This window comes from Chelonoidis abingdonii, chromosome 2 (genome assembly GCF_003597395.2).
Source record: "Chelonoidis abingdonii isolate Lonesome George chromosome 2, CheloAbing_2.0, whole genome shotgun sequence".
NCBI lineage: Eukaryota > Metazoa > Chordata > Testudines > Testudinidae > Chelonoidis > Chelonoidis abingdonii.
This window is the reverse complement of record NC_133770.1, coordinates 300,470,574-300,485,094: the sequence shown is the minus strand read 5'-3', so window position 1 is coordinate 300,485,094 and position 14,521 is coordinate 300,470,574. Positions and strand designations below refer to the sequence as shown.

Below are 14,521 nucleotides of genomic sequence, written 5' to 3'. Positions count from 1 at the left end.
AAAAGAAGAGATAAAAAAAGAGAAGAGTGGTAAAAGATCCAATATACCAGACAGACTGAATTCAATTCTAGGTTCAGTGCCACAGCAGATGACTTGTATAGCAAAAGTTCCTTAGAAATAGTCCATAGTATAGGTCCAATGCCACAATTCAGGTGACTCCATGATGAACGGGAGCTCATCCTTGTGGCTTAAGGTCCCTTGAACCCAAGCAGATCTAAGAAGTAGGATCATGCCCAGGGTTCTGTGAATACATTCCAGCAGCCTTTAGCCGGAGAAACAATAAGCTAATCGTTCCTCTCCCAAACATCACTGAATTACCAGGGTAATTACCGCTTAACAGTTCAGATACAGCGCACCACAACCCTCAAAAAGAACACACAGCAATAAACCATTCAACTCAAGCATCATCTTAAATGAATATTCCTGTTTGATCTTTGAATTAAAACTTTAAGCAATAGACACGAACCTGTTTGCCTACATCCCAAGACTAGGGCAAACCCTCCCCTCTACCGCTCAATGCAGAGGCATTCAAACTCTGCTCATTACAGATCTTGCTACCATCCTTAAGTTCACCCGGGGTCAGGTAGTGGGGTGAGGTCAGTTACTAACTCTCGGCCCTGATCACCTTCAATAGATATACATTACACTCAACGTCACACCCCAATGCAAAATGCTGCAGAAGGGAATACACCAACATCATAGACTGATCCCAGAGCTCCCCATCCGGCGTCCTAGTACTCTTGTACTGGTGAAAGCCATATCAGTGATAACAGAGATCTTTACAAACTCATTTCAAAACAGGTGAATCCTTTACAAATCTTAAGAAACTTGTTAGAACAATAGTGGATTGGATTCTCTCGCAGGAGATCCTATCTAGTCCAATCATGATCTGCCAAGTAAAGAAACTGCTAGTTATCCGACACAACTTGGCAAATGTTTGCAACCCAATTAACACAATCACACAAGAGAGACATTAATGTTGTCACAGAGGAATCGTGGCATGTACCATGAAAGCAATAATGGTAGTGATGCCTCAGCCCTTTTCATACAGCACATCAGTCGGAATGTCTTTCTTCTGTGAAAAGTTCCAAAGACTGTTTACAGGAACCCCAGCGAGCAGTGAAACATCAGCATAACAAGGCCTTGTAACATAAAGTGTGTTCTCATGTATTTCTCTTAACATGTTCAAGGGATTTCCCAAAAGACTAGGCACATTGCACGTTTTTACAGGTCTTGGTAATAGCAACACACTAGTTACAAAAATTACCATTAGCAACAACAACAAATTCATTGCAAGTGTCCATCTACAATCATGTTTGTCATGCCACATCTTAGGCTCAACACCATTGGGGTTTTGACATTTTAGGGTTCACCTGCGGCTTCCCTTTGCAAACTTCAGTTTTCTCTTTCCTCCTCCTTCTGCAGGATCACACCCTGATTTCTCTTGCTTAAGGGAATTCCCTGGCTGATGGGGGGGCTCTCTGTGCTAACAGCTATTAGCAAGTCTTTCTTCTCCCAGCCAGCCAGGTAATTTGCATCAACACAGACACTAGCTTTTAGATTTTCAGCTGCTGCCCATTCCAAGGTTTACAGAGATACCACACAAATTCAAATAGTCAGAGGGTGAGAGTCTGCTTGCTCTTCCCTGCAACCTCAAACATTTGGGCATAACACTGTTCTGCTTTGAATTACTAGTAACCAAATCTCTCCTCAGACCCTGAAGCACAGACTGCTCACTTACAAAACTAGCATGGAGACAGTCCTATCCCAACACCATTGTCTTCCCAACAAACTGGCCAAACCCAGGCATTTAGTCATAGGGCTGTTTAAATTCCTTAACAACTTTTACTCCATCTGAGACAGTCTCAAAGCTATCCACACTGGATTTTTCAAAAGGAAAATCAGTGGATCCATTCACAATAGAAAATTTCTGGCTGTTAGGAACTGAAACTTCCTTGATTAAATGACTTTTACACCCTTCAGTTGCAGTAAACTACTTGCACAGATTACCATGAGGATTTCTTTCCTTAGCTTCTCTAAGCAGCAATTCACCTCTCACAGAAACTCTGCTCTTACCCTTTTCACTTAGGGCTTGCTCTAAATGAACACGTCCTTGAGCTACAACAGCCTCTTTCTGGGGCTTACATACATTTATGATCACCTTTGGCCTCTCAGGCAGGTTTCTACACAATTCCCTTTCAGGCGAACTCATAGACTCACTAGATAAAAGGTTAGAGGTACTCTCCTTCTCTCTGCAACTTTCCTCATTGTCATTGGCAACCTGCAAGTTGTCAGACTCAACACACACAAGTTTAGGAATCATTTCCTCTTTGTTACTAGTAGTTAAACTGTCAGCGGGTAACATAATCAAGTTACCTTTGTGCTCTCCTTGTGTCCTGGCTAGGATATCACCCTGATCAGACAGAGCTGCTACACCCTTTCCCAGTGACACATTAGCAATAGGCAAAATACAAGCACCAGAATTGTCTGGTCTCTGGGATTTTGCTAAGACACTAACTGGATGCAACCTAGTCACAGTGCCAATCTCCCCTGCAGACACAAACTTAGGGCCATTCCCTTCCTGGGCTTTAGTTGTATCCACAACCAACTCTGAGACAACTGCACTATTCTCAACCATCACAGGCTGAAAGGCTCCTTCTGTCTGTACCACAGACACAGAAGAGACGGAGACACATTCTCCTTCCCCAGACACACAGCTTGGGATTTCCTTTCCCTTGTCCCAGCCCACAGGGCTGTTCACAGACAACTGCTTCGAGACCGAGGTAGCTCCCTCCATAGGCAAGTCAATACCCCTGACAGACACAGGCGCATTCCCTTCACTGTCACAGTTCTCCACACAGGAAACAGGTAAGGGATAGGGACACTCATCTTCCACTATCCTTGTCTTCCCAAACTGCTGACTAGATAAACCCATTGGCTCACAAGGCCGCCTGGGCCCGTCCAAACTTTTCTCACCAGGCACATTGCCACTCCCGACAGATAAACTGCTGCTCTTTTCACTATCCTGAGCTACTTTCAGCAAATCACAGTTACCCTTTTCAGGTTCACTTTTACAAGCTGTATTAGCCACCAATCCATCACCTATCACAAATCTACCCTTTCCTTCCTCAGTTAGGGTTTTCACCTGACCATTTACTTTAATCTGTTCCTGAGAAATATTTTCCTCACCAATGAGATCTTTCTGCTCTTGATCTGACTCCGGATTCACTTCTGAGACATTAGACAGACATTTAGAAACTTCATTCACAGACACACTGCTTTCTTGCACAGACAAACAGCTATTACCCACCAGGTTAGACTCCCCCTTTCCCTGGCCGTAGCAAAACTGGTTAAACACAGAAAACAGACCAGAGTAATACCACAGATCAACATAGTTATAAACTGGGTTTTCAAGAGGATACAGTTTCTGCTGTTCTTCCCTTGCTTTTTTGACTTGGAGCTGGAGTCTAGCAGTTTCTTGTTGCATCTGTTGAGTTTTCTTCTCAGCAGCCAGCAGCTCCTTACACGCTTTTTCTTCTCTCTTAGCAGCTTCTTTGTCTCTCTCAGCAGCCTTTTTTTTCTTTCAGCAGCTTCTTTCTCTCGTTCAGCAGCCTCTTCCTCCAGCTGGGCCAAGACTTGCTTCCCTTTCAGTCGAATTTCTACCAGTTTTTGCTCATGTTCAAACTGCAGGCTGTCCATCAGGGCTTGCAGTTTATTTGCTGCCTTTTGCATTTCAATTGCTTCTGCAGTTTCTGTAGTATCAGGTAAGGGCTGTGTTCCTGCCTCCTGATCACTGGCCATAACAGATCTCTCAGTTCTTGATTTGTAGCTTTCTTTCTAAAGCTTATTCCCTTTCCTGAACACAAACCTTCCAGGGCTTTTTTGTCAAGACCCTCATATGCTCTTTGCTTTTCCATTGCAACTGCTCTTTAACCAACCAAACTCTTAATACCAAAATTCAAATTTGGATAGCGTGGGGTTCTGACCCAAAGCTTGATTGACCTGGTTCTGTGGAGCCTTGCACGACTACGTCACTGTGACGGAGCCAGCTGAGGTCACTCAATCAGGGTGAACTGCAAACAAAACAGGGCAGACAAATCCCAAACGCTGGTGGTTATTCCAATACTTAGATTTACCAACCAGCACAAAAGAGCGTCTGTAGTATCTCACTGGTTACTTAGAAGTTTAAACCACGCAGTTCCCTTAAAGTGCCCAGCCTCAGGCCTCCGTCCAGACACATCTGTCAAACATATGATGATGATTTCTGAAAATCTTATCATATAAAAGAAAAGGTTCTTCCAATCCCAAAGGATCAGCCACATATCCAGGTCCAATTATAACCTAGATCTTACCCAAAATACACGCTATAGCCAATTCTTGTTAACTAAGCTAAAATTTATTAGAAAAGAAAAGAGAGAGAGAGAGTTGATTAAAAGAACAATATACATATAGACGTTAATTCAATTCTTGAGGTTCAGATACATAGTAGAGGTGAGCTTGTGGTTGCCAAAAGTCCTTTTAGAAATAGTCCATAGGTTATAGTCCTTATTTGTGGCGGTCCACTATAGAGTTTTCAGGTGAGAAAATTCCGTGGGACGCCTGAGGAATTCCCGGTGTGTTAGCGGAATTAGACTTACGGCAAAAGGTGTCCCGAGTCTTTCTCATCTGATGCTACCACTTCCGGATCTTACTTCTTGAGTGTATCGATTGACATCTCTACTAGTCCGTCTGTTTGGATCGTGCGGGTCGCAATGGCCTGTATTACGGACAGGGAATAAGTCTTTCAATCTTAGTTTTGACGCTAAACGGGGTTCCATGGTCTGTAGGTTCCTTAGGGTTGCCCTCTGGCGAAACCTGGGTGTTCTTTCACTATTGCCCTTAGCGTGGGGTTTCTTAAGGGATGGCCTGTGGATATCGCTGTGGCATGTCAAGGATGCACTGTACGTTTTCGTGTGGCCCGTGTCGATCTTTTCTTAGTGGTCCTAGCTTTATGTTCCGTAGCTATCCTCGAACGGGACGATCAACTACTTAGGCTCAGGTATAGTGGCCGCAAGGAGGTCGGGGTATTTGCAGCTGGCCTGTTAGGCGGAGGCACAATCGCTGGACTTCTTGCTCGGTATTCCTGGCAATAAAACCTTCTTAGGGTTCTTATCAGCGTTCTTGTTACCCTCTAGATGCCGCCCAATAATGATCTGTGAGCTACTCTGTCGACCCTTATGTGTTTCCGTGATCGGAGTTGCTCTACTTTTCCCTCGTATTTGCTCTTTCTGTACAACAGATCACGATCAGAGTTATGGCCTTGGGCCTTTTGACTTTTCCTTCTCAGTGCGCTCATTACGTTCCATAATCCTCCTCCTCACGTTTCAGCTAAACTGGATCTTCGGGCCTGGTCCTGCCACAGTTCTCCGTGCGTGTTGAACGTGACCTAATTCCAGGGGGACCTATTTCATAGCTTCTTCCCTGGGTGTCCCACTTGGCCAGGAACCTCTGATGGTCCATTCGTGCCCGACACCTTCTCCTTGTCTCCTGGGCGGAGTTCGTCCTACCACAGGGGATTCTTTTGATTAGCTGCCAGATCCTAGTCCCTACTTTTTAGGCAGCCTTCTGTTGTCGCTGCCTGCGGAGGTTTTCCAGGGTATGGCGAACATTTGGAACACATTCAGCAAATGGGTTGGAGGCTATTTTAGTTGCTCTGTCTTCCAACTGGGGGTTGTCCTCTTCCTGCCTCTATTGGGGGTCCGTAAGTTTCTCAGCCCGGGAGTTCTTCCCAATCAAAACAGGAATAAGTGGGTTGGGACTACTCTGCAGACTCTTTTCTTCGGCTAGGTATTCCTGAGCTTTCATTCCGTAATGGAATTGTAGGTGTAAAATAACTCACGGGGGGCCATGTACATGTCTACCCTGTGTCTTCTTGGCCCGAGATTCGTTGGTCTGTTCCACAACTTTCCGAGACAACGTGACAGCACTGCCCCGAATCTATTGAATGCTATCGGTTTTTATATACCATTTTTACTGGTCTGGTATCACATTGTGAGGTCAATGTAACCCCTGACAGGCTTTGAGTCAGGCCACATTGCTCCGATTTACTTACCCGATTCACTGTAGGCGACCTCCTGTTGGGGACATTGGGTGCTGAATTGCCCATTCCACTTTTGCATAACCTTCCCTCATTTGGTTATCACCCCCTTGCGGGGCTAGTTGGCGGCCCCCCAGCGACTCTTTCCAATACCCCAGGTCTTTTCTGGCCTCGAGCCTTCCTTCGATGTCGTTGCGCCGAGTTAATAGGTCTTTCTAGAGTCTCGAATTGTGCCGGGGCCTTGGGCTTTGGGGTTGTCTTCCTGCGTTGCCGTTCTCCGTCTTGCGTCCTGGACAGCTGTCGCGGCGCTGCCAGTTAGTCCTTTCCAGAGAGGGAGACACTCTTCATAGTAGAGGGGTCTTCTGACCACCAGTCTGACCGCACAGTCAAGTCCTGGGTGGTAACCCCGTCCTATACCGGTCCACAATATTAGTACCTCCTCATTCTCTCAGAGCTATGGGTTCGGGCTGCAGCCACATTTCCTGCGGTTCGGTGATTCAAGTCGAAACACGACGGTCGGGGTGTCTGTCTTCCGATATATCGCTCGGAACTCGGGCCGAGTGCCGTTGTCACTCGAAATGGCAGGATCTCGGCTGCTGGAATAGTTTGCTTGCAGCTTCTGCAGACTTCGTATGACTCTGGGCTCCCAAATACGGAATGGGGCAAGGTACAGACAATTGTTCTTGGGGGCCAGGCTCCGCAGGGCTGTTCTCTCAAAGCCGGAGGTATGCTTCCACGATTCATCCTCCCCTGGTTTTCATTTTGTAATGTTAATGGCTAAGGCCGTATGGGTCGCGTGTCCGTTCGACCCGTGGTGATTCTGTTTCCATTAGGGCTTCATCTGCTTATTAGGTCTCCTCAGAGGGCTCGGTCCTTGGCAGCCTGGGATCGCAGACAGGCTTGATTAGTTCTCTGCTGCAATCTAGTTCGCTTCTTGTTGGGCGGTTGGCCTGGACCTGGCTAGCTCTGCTGGGCCGCAGGTGCTGTATTGAGGGCTTGCCCGTCGTTCTCTTCAGGTGGGAGGGTTATGTTCTCCCGGACTACGCCCAGCTGCGCAGTTCCCTCACCGCCTGACATCCCGTGTGGCATATTCCGGGTACTGTTCTCTGGGTCTCGGCGCTTCTCTTCTCTGGGTAGGTTCAGGGGCGATATTGCTTGCTCTGAACCGTTATTAATTCACTCCCTAGTTATCCTGGGAGGGAGGGGAGTGGAGGGACGGGACCTGGGCCGCTCTGACTCCGCGTCCACCAGGGGGCCCTGGGTTGTGGTGACCACTTGACTTGCGGTTTTCCGTGGGTTATTCCTTCCTCCCGTCTCTAGTTGAAGGGCTGCCACCTCGCTGCTCGCCTCTCTTCTATTACAAGCCTGGTGCCCCTTCTGGGTTTCTATTTGGGCTTCCAATCACGCGCATCTCCCCCTTTCTATTTCTCTCTGGACAACTCTTTCTCTTCTGCAATTGCGATCTGCTCAATCAACTTTCTCCTTACTGACACCCCTGTCTGACTAGCAGTTATAGATCCATTGACTGGAGTCAGGTGCTCTAGTGAAGTCAGGTGCTTCTAAGTGGCGTCAGGTTGCTCTGTTGAGTAGGTGCTTACTAATTGGCCAGCTGTTCTAGTTTATCTTAGCACTTCCTCCTGCAGGAATAGGCCCCTGCTAACATTTGCTGCCTCTGGCATGCTGTTATTTCACAGATTCTGACCCTGTGACGATATGAGCATGTAAGTAATTCTCATTGAAAGTGACAGGGCGAAAGGTTAATTAATGAACTACGATGGCGTGCCTAGGGATGGTTAGCAAGCATTTGTAATGATACGAGAGGCTTTGAAATGCAGGTCTGCGGATTGGTTCGAGGTTAGAAGGGGAGGTGGTCTTTGCTCAGGTCTTGGGTGTAAGCAAAGGTCGGTCTATTGTTTAGAAGTTATTCAAGATCAAACTGGAATATTTAGGCTTTTAGATGTATTGAGTGAATGGCGTATTTGTTGTCTATGTGTCTCTTTGGGTTGTAGGTAACCCTGTTATCTGAACTGTTAATGGATAATTACTCGTGCTTAGTTGCCAGGATTGTCTTGGTGGAAGGAGTTAAGCCTTTGTTTCCAGGCGAAAGGCTTGTGAACGTTATAAGAACTGAGGAATGATCTGGATCTCAGATCTGCTTGGGTTTCAGAGGGGCACCTTAAGCACAGGATTGGATCCCCAGTAGTCATGGAGCACCTGAATCATGGACATTGGACTTTTGTAATATAAATTTGTCTCTTTTCACCTTCCAGCCATTGGGTCTTGTTATGCCTTTCTCTGCTCCATTCAAGAGCCCTTTAATACCCAATCTTTTCTCTCCATTAAGGCCCTTCAACACTTCAGTGAAATCACCTTTCAATCTTCTTTTGATAAGCTAAACAGGTTGAGCTCTTTCAATAGCTCACTAGAAGGCATTTTTCTCCAGCCTCAGAACATTTTGGTGGCTTTTTGCTGCTCCAGCTCCAATTTCACAATATCTTTTTCAAATGAGGACACCAAAACTGGAGGCTATTCCATATCAGTCTCACTGATGCTGTGTCACCTCCTGTGATGTTATTGACATAATCTGTAACTGTACAGATCACCGTTGTGACCACTGTTCTATATTTGCAGCCAATATGGTAGAAAGGTTGTCGTGTAAGGGGTCTATGGAGAGAGTTCTGATTGGCTGATTATAATGATGCTATCTCTAGATGTGTATCATTTTTGTAGTTGATGTTATGAATATTGGCTCTATGCTGTCTGTATTTCAAACTTGAGCTATGCTTCCGGGGAACACCCCGGACAAGTTGGTGTCAGTTCTGCCTAGCCTGCTTGATGGCCCATTAAGGATCATCAGCTATACAATTGACCCATTGAGAGAAGGCAGATACTTTGTGACTCAGCAAGGTATGCAGGGACCTGCCTATGGACAGAACTCTAAGGTTTTTCTATGCCAAGTGCTGGATAGAGTGTCCTTGGGACAAAGAAAGCAAAGACCACGTGGCAAGAGACTATAAAAGGCTGATGCCTCATCTCCATCTTGTCTTCATCCTGCCTGGAGGGACTTTGCTACAAACTGAAGCTCTGTACAAAGGACTGAATGACCCATCCCAGCTGTGGATGGACTCCAGAGACTTGATTTGAACCTGCAGTTTATTCCATCACTGCTACAAGCCTGAACCAGAACTTTGCCATTACTGTATGTGAAGGGTTAAAATCCATGTGCATTTTATATAACAACCTGTCTATGGATTGTGCCAGCTCTTTCCAGACCCAAAGTCCAGAGTATGGTCAAGGACCAGAGGCCTAGCAAATAGTGATCAGCTAAGAGAAAGCTGGGTAAACAGAAAGCCTTGCTTGCTAAGATAGGCCTGGTCAGCAAATTGCCAGGTGTTGGAGCTAAGAACTAAATCATTGTGTGTCTTATTCAGAGTTGCAGATGAACAAAGAATCCCTGTTCCTATTGTGTTAGTCTCTTCTGTAGGGAGACGTTCTTCCACAGATCCAACCTTGAGTTTATGAAAAGTTGGCACATGTCAGTATAAGATATGGCATCCTTCCACCTCCCTTCCCAGGGACCAATGCCTGCCTTCAGACACACAGAAAACAATCTTTATTGCCATATACTTTCACTGTTTCTTTGCTTTAACCCCTAGGAATGTACCTGTTGGACAATCAAAGGAGTTGCTCCATTCCTATGGACCCAAATCAGAATTCAACATAGATATTTTATACCAATTACATTTTATCAAAGTATTAATGAAATGTTAACTTGCTAACTTGAGACCATGGGTGGAGACATTATGTAACCTGTTAACTATTGGCTAATGTGCTATCTTGTCTTGCTGCAAAACCTATCCCGGGGTGGAACTGCCTACGCCGTCACTTCCCCCGCCCATGGAAAATCTATATATTCTATTGTAATTAATTGATTGACAGTGTCTCTGAGCCTAATAGCAAGGTGACACTCGCCAGCGCTGTGTGTAATAAACTCCTATTCTTGCCCTCTACACGGTGGAGATTTATGTCTTCACAGACACCTGCTGAATAAAGAGGAGATTCAGGATCCAGCTTGGCTGAAAGTGTCTTCCTCTCCCCACAGCTTGGTGATCTTTCTGAGGAAATGGAGAAGACTGCCTTTGCCTAGCTGTACGTCTTGCAAAAGAAACAGGTCTTTTGGTGACAAGTGTTGAAAGGAGCCATTAGACAAATGTGGAACAGGAAAAATCCCAACTGAACTGGCATCTGTGGATGCTGAAGCCACAACACAGAGCATTAAACACTGTATGAGAGCGGCTGGTGTCAGAAGAGTCTCTACCAAAGCCTTTTCCACCAGCAGGGGCCTCTCTGTGCACAGAACTCCTGGTAGCGTGATGGCTGCAGCCAGTGGAGAACTCTATTTGGCATCTCTTTGTCTGTTTGTGGTCAACATCTGCAGTGGCTGTTAAAAGGCCTCTAGATAGTGATCTTTGGGAAGAGCTGGCTGAAGAGCCTTCCTACTAACCAGGAGATCCTGGCTTGTCCTGCCAGTTCTTCCTTGCTGAACCTAGTGTGTCTTGGCTCCTTTTTTGTATCTCTTTTCAGAAAAAGAAAGACCTGTCAGCAGAATCCTTCTAAGTGCTTGTTCAAGACAGAGAGAGCCTTCCTTGCGGCTAAGTCTTGGTGTAACGGGGCATGTCTCACCACTGTGGTGCCTCTTCCTGGCCATCCTGGGAATTAGCTCTGGTTCACCAGTGCGCCTTCATCCAGTGGCATCTGGCTGCATCTGTTCTATCATTAGGACCCATGTCGCTCTCAGGACTTCAGTGTCCTCTTATGGACACAGCCCTAGGCTGTGCCCCACTCAGTTCTCTCCCCATTTCCCGGGGGGGCAGCTGTTCTCTACCCAGACACTTGCCTCAGTGGCCAGCTGCAGTCCAGGGTGTAGCCACCTGTGTCAGTGGCTACTGAGGCAAAAACCTCCACCAACCCCCCCATCTGCTTCCCTGAACCACTTCCCCACAGACCTAGCACCTTTCTCCCACCTTTGTATCAGGGCCTCAGTCTGGCAGTACTCGGCCAGGAGGTCACTCATGCTCCCCTTACCCACCCAGCACTACTCTGATCATGGTGCCCTCCCTGCTCCTTCCTTCATGGCAGCCAATCTCCCTCCTCATACTCCAAGGAGTGACTGACTCTTGCTGTGCTGAGCAGCCCTTTATATATGGGCTGCTCCAGCAACCCTTCTCCTGATTGTCTCTCCCCAATAAGCCCTTTCCTGATAGGCTGGGTTCTGCGCAGCCTCTGCAAGGCTGCCTTAATCTTTCTCCTGCTTGGTTGGGAGCAGACACCTCCCCACACTTGGAAAATGGCAAATGCAAAGAATTAGAGCTGAAGGAAAGGTTACCATGACTGAGAACTGAGCCGAGGTTGCTGCGACTGAAACACAGATCACTAACCGCTATATGATCACAGTGGCTGGTGGGAGAAGCACATGTTAGAAGCCCTGTCATCTCAGCTGTGGCTTTCTGTGCACGGAGAGCCAGACACCTCAAGGTCTGCAGGTCTTGAGGGAAATGGGGAACATCTGTACTTTGGAATTTGCAGGTGTTGTCCTGGGCCATCAAATGGAACAGTTGCAAACCCTTTTTTAGAGGCAGGCACCATGGCTTAGTTGGCTAAAGCACCTGTCTAGTAAACAGGAGATCCTGGGTTCAACTCCCAGTGGTGCCTTGTTCTATGGCTTTTGTCTCCTCTGCTCACATTTTCCTGTGTCTTCTAGGAAACAGAAGAGACCTCCCTTGGTATCCAAGTATTGCTTGCTAAGGAAAAGGCTTCTTTGCAGAGAAGCATTGGAAAGAATCAAATCACAAGCCTGGAGTTGATGAAAAAGCTGCTGTGACTGGCATTAGCATGGGTGATTGCTTTGACTGCAATAGCTGCAACACAAGAGCCTGCGCACACATGTCCTTGTGATTCGCTGGGGATGTCCACACGCAGATGTCATGTCACCTTCCTTTTGATAGTCACTGATGAAAAATGGAGCAGTTGGGAGAAAAGTCCCAGACAGCGGCACCGTGGCTAAGCTGGCCAAGGCACCTGCCAGTAAAGCGGAGGTTAGAGATGCAGCACCCAGTGGTGCCTTGCTAAATGTGTCCACTCTTCCCACTTTTGGTCAATCTTCTGAGGAAACAGAGAAGACTGCCTCTGCCTTGCAATGCAAATGCTTCCAAAGAAAATGGTCATTTTTTCTGACAAGTGTTGGAAGGAGGCATCTAAGAAATGTGGAGACAAGGAAAAGGTCATCGTAACTCAACTTGCATCCATGGCTCTTGGGGCCCACAATGCAGAGCACTCAGCACTGTATGACCACAGCAAATCTGAACTTTACACCTTATTACACTAGGCAGTAGTTAGGTCAAGCAATTTTCTCACCCACTGGATGTTACCCTCCTTAATACATAGAATTCCCCCGAAAAAACTGGATTTTGTCTCAGATGACTTCATTTTCTGGATTCCTGCTTTCAAGCAGTAGGTGGGGAGACAAAGGCAAAAACATGATGCCACAGTCTCCTATTTTATATCCTTAATTCAAGCGTCTAGAGACGCTTGCCCAGACGTGTCCTAGGTGGGCTCTGCTGAGTCACTAGGTTGGGGAATCCTCCTTGGTGTGGTCTTGTGCAACTGAGTCATAGACTTGAGCAGTCCCACAGTGTTTGTGTTTGCGGTATGTTATTGAATTGGAATCCCTTAATTACAGTTCATCTTAGCTGATTCATGGCTGCTGAACACCTCCTTGGCAGGGGTCAATAGCAAAATTATAGCGCATATTTCAGTTAAGCAATGACCTGCAAATGCATAACTTAATACACCCTTTAGTGCCAGGATACGATTAAAGGAGACTCAGTCCAATAACGGATTTCAGCAGATCATGACTTCGCTACTGGACATAGGACATGGTATGGTTTATCTCAAATGCTACACACGATCAGGACTTGCCTGAGGCGTTGCCACCGAGGTGGTGGAATTGGAAGGACCAGCTACTATCATTGAAAACTCCCTATGGCAGTGGCTGGTGGACTAAGCTATGCATTCTTGAAATCATGTTGGATGATGTCAAAGCTGGCCAGACCTCTGCTTATATGTTATTCTAAGTGACAACTATCTGCCAAATTAGGGGTACTTAAACAGCTTGCATCAGCAGAGGAACTGTAATTAAGGGATTTCCAATTCAATGACAGATGCCCAAACACAACACTGTGGGGACTGCTCAAGTCTATGACTCAGTTGCACAAGACCACACCAGGAGGATTCCCCAACCTAGTGACTCAGCAGAGCCCACCACGCACACGTCTGGGCAAGTTCTTCTAGACTTTTGAATTAAGGAATAAAAATAGAGAGACTGTGGCATCATGTTTTTTGCCTTTGTCCTCCCCCACCTATGCTGGGGATGGAAGCAGCAGGAATCTGAGAAAATGAAGGTCATCTGAGGAAATAATCCAGCTTTTCGGGGAATTCTATGTATTAAGGAGGGTAACATCCAGTGGGCTGAGAAAAATGCTTGACCTAACTACTGCCTAGTGTAATAAGGTGTAAAGTTTAGATTTTGCTGTGGTCATACAGTGCTTGAGTGCTCTGCGTGTGTGCCCAAGAGCCATGGATGCAAGTTGAGTTACGATGACCTTTTTCTTGTCTCCACATTTATCTTAGGTGCCTCCTTCCAACACTTTGTCAGAAAAAATGGTTTCTTTTGGAAGCATTTGCATTGCAAGCAGAGGCAGTCTTCTCTGTTTCCTCAGAAGATTGACCAAAAGTGGGAGAGTGGACACATTTGGCAAGGCACCACTGGGTGCTGCATCTCTAACCTCCACTTTACCTGGCAGGTTGGCCAGCTTAGCCACGGTGCCGCTGTCTGGGACTTTTCTCCCAACTGCTCCATTTTTCATCAGTGACTATCAAAAGGAAGGTGACATGACATCTGCGTTGTGGACATCCCCAGCGAATCACAAGGACATGTGGCGCAGGCTCTTGTGTTGCAGCTATTGCAGTCGAAGCAATCACCATGCTAATGCCAGTCACAGCAGCTTTTTCATCAACTCCAGGCTTGTGATTTGATTCTTTCCAATGCTTCTCTGCAAAGAAGCCTTTTCCTTAGCAAGCAATTACTTGGATACCAAGGAGGTCTCTTCTGTTTCCTAGGAAGACACAGGAAAATGTGAGCAGAGGAGACAAAAGCCATGTAGAACAAGGCACCACTGGGAGTTGAACCCAGGATCTCCTGTTTACTAGACAGGTGCTTTAGCCAACTAAGCCATGGTGCCTGCCTCAAAAAGTGTTTGCAACCATGTTCCATTTCATAGGCCCAGGACAACACCTGCAAATTCCAAAGTACAGATGTTCCCCATTTCCCTCAAGACCTGCAGACCTTGAGGTGGTGTCTGGTCCTCCGTGCACAGAAAGCCACAG

The 14,521-nt window shown here is 46.6% G+C and overlaps 1 protein-coding gene and 2 non-coding genes across 3 annotated transcripts in view; 2 read left to right on the top strand and 1 right to left on the bottom strand.

Moving 5' to 3' along the window:
- The window catches only part of LOC116825734 (flap endonuclease 1-like), a 41,342-nt gene that overhangs the window by 10,082 nt on the left and 16,739 nt on the right, over positions 1-14,521 (top strand). The gene's annotated exons all lie outside the window — the stretch shown is intronic.
- Positions 11,715-11,788, top strand: TRNAT-AGU (transfer RNA threonine (anticodon AGU)). The gene has a single exon. It is a non-coding gene; the product is annotated as a tRNA-Thr (tRNA).
- On the bottom strand, positions 14,303-14,376 carry TRNAT-AGU (transfer RNA threonine (anticodon AGU)). The gene has a single exon. It is a non-coding gene; the product is annotated as a tRNA-Thr (tRNA).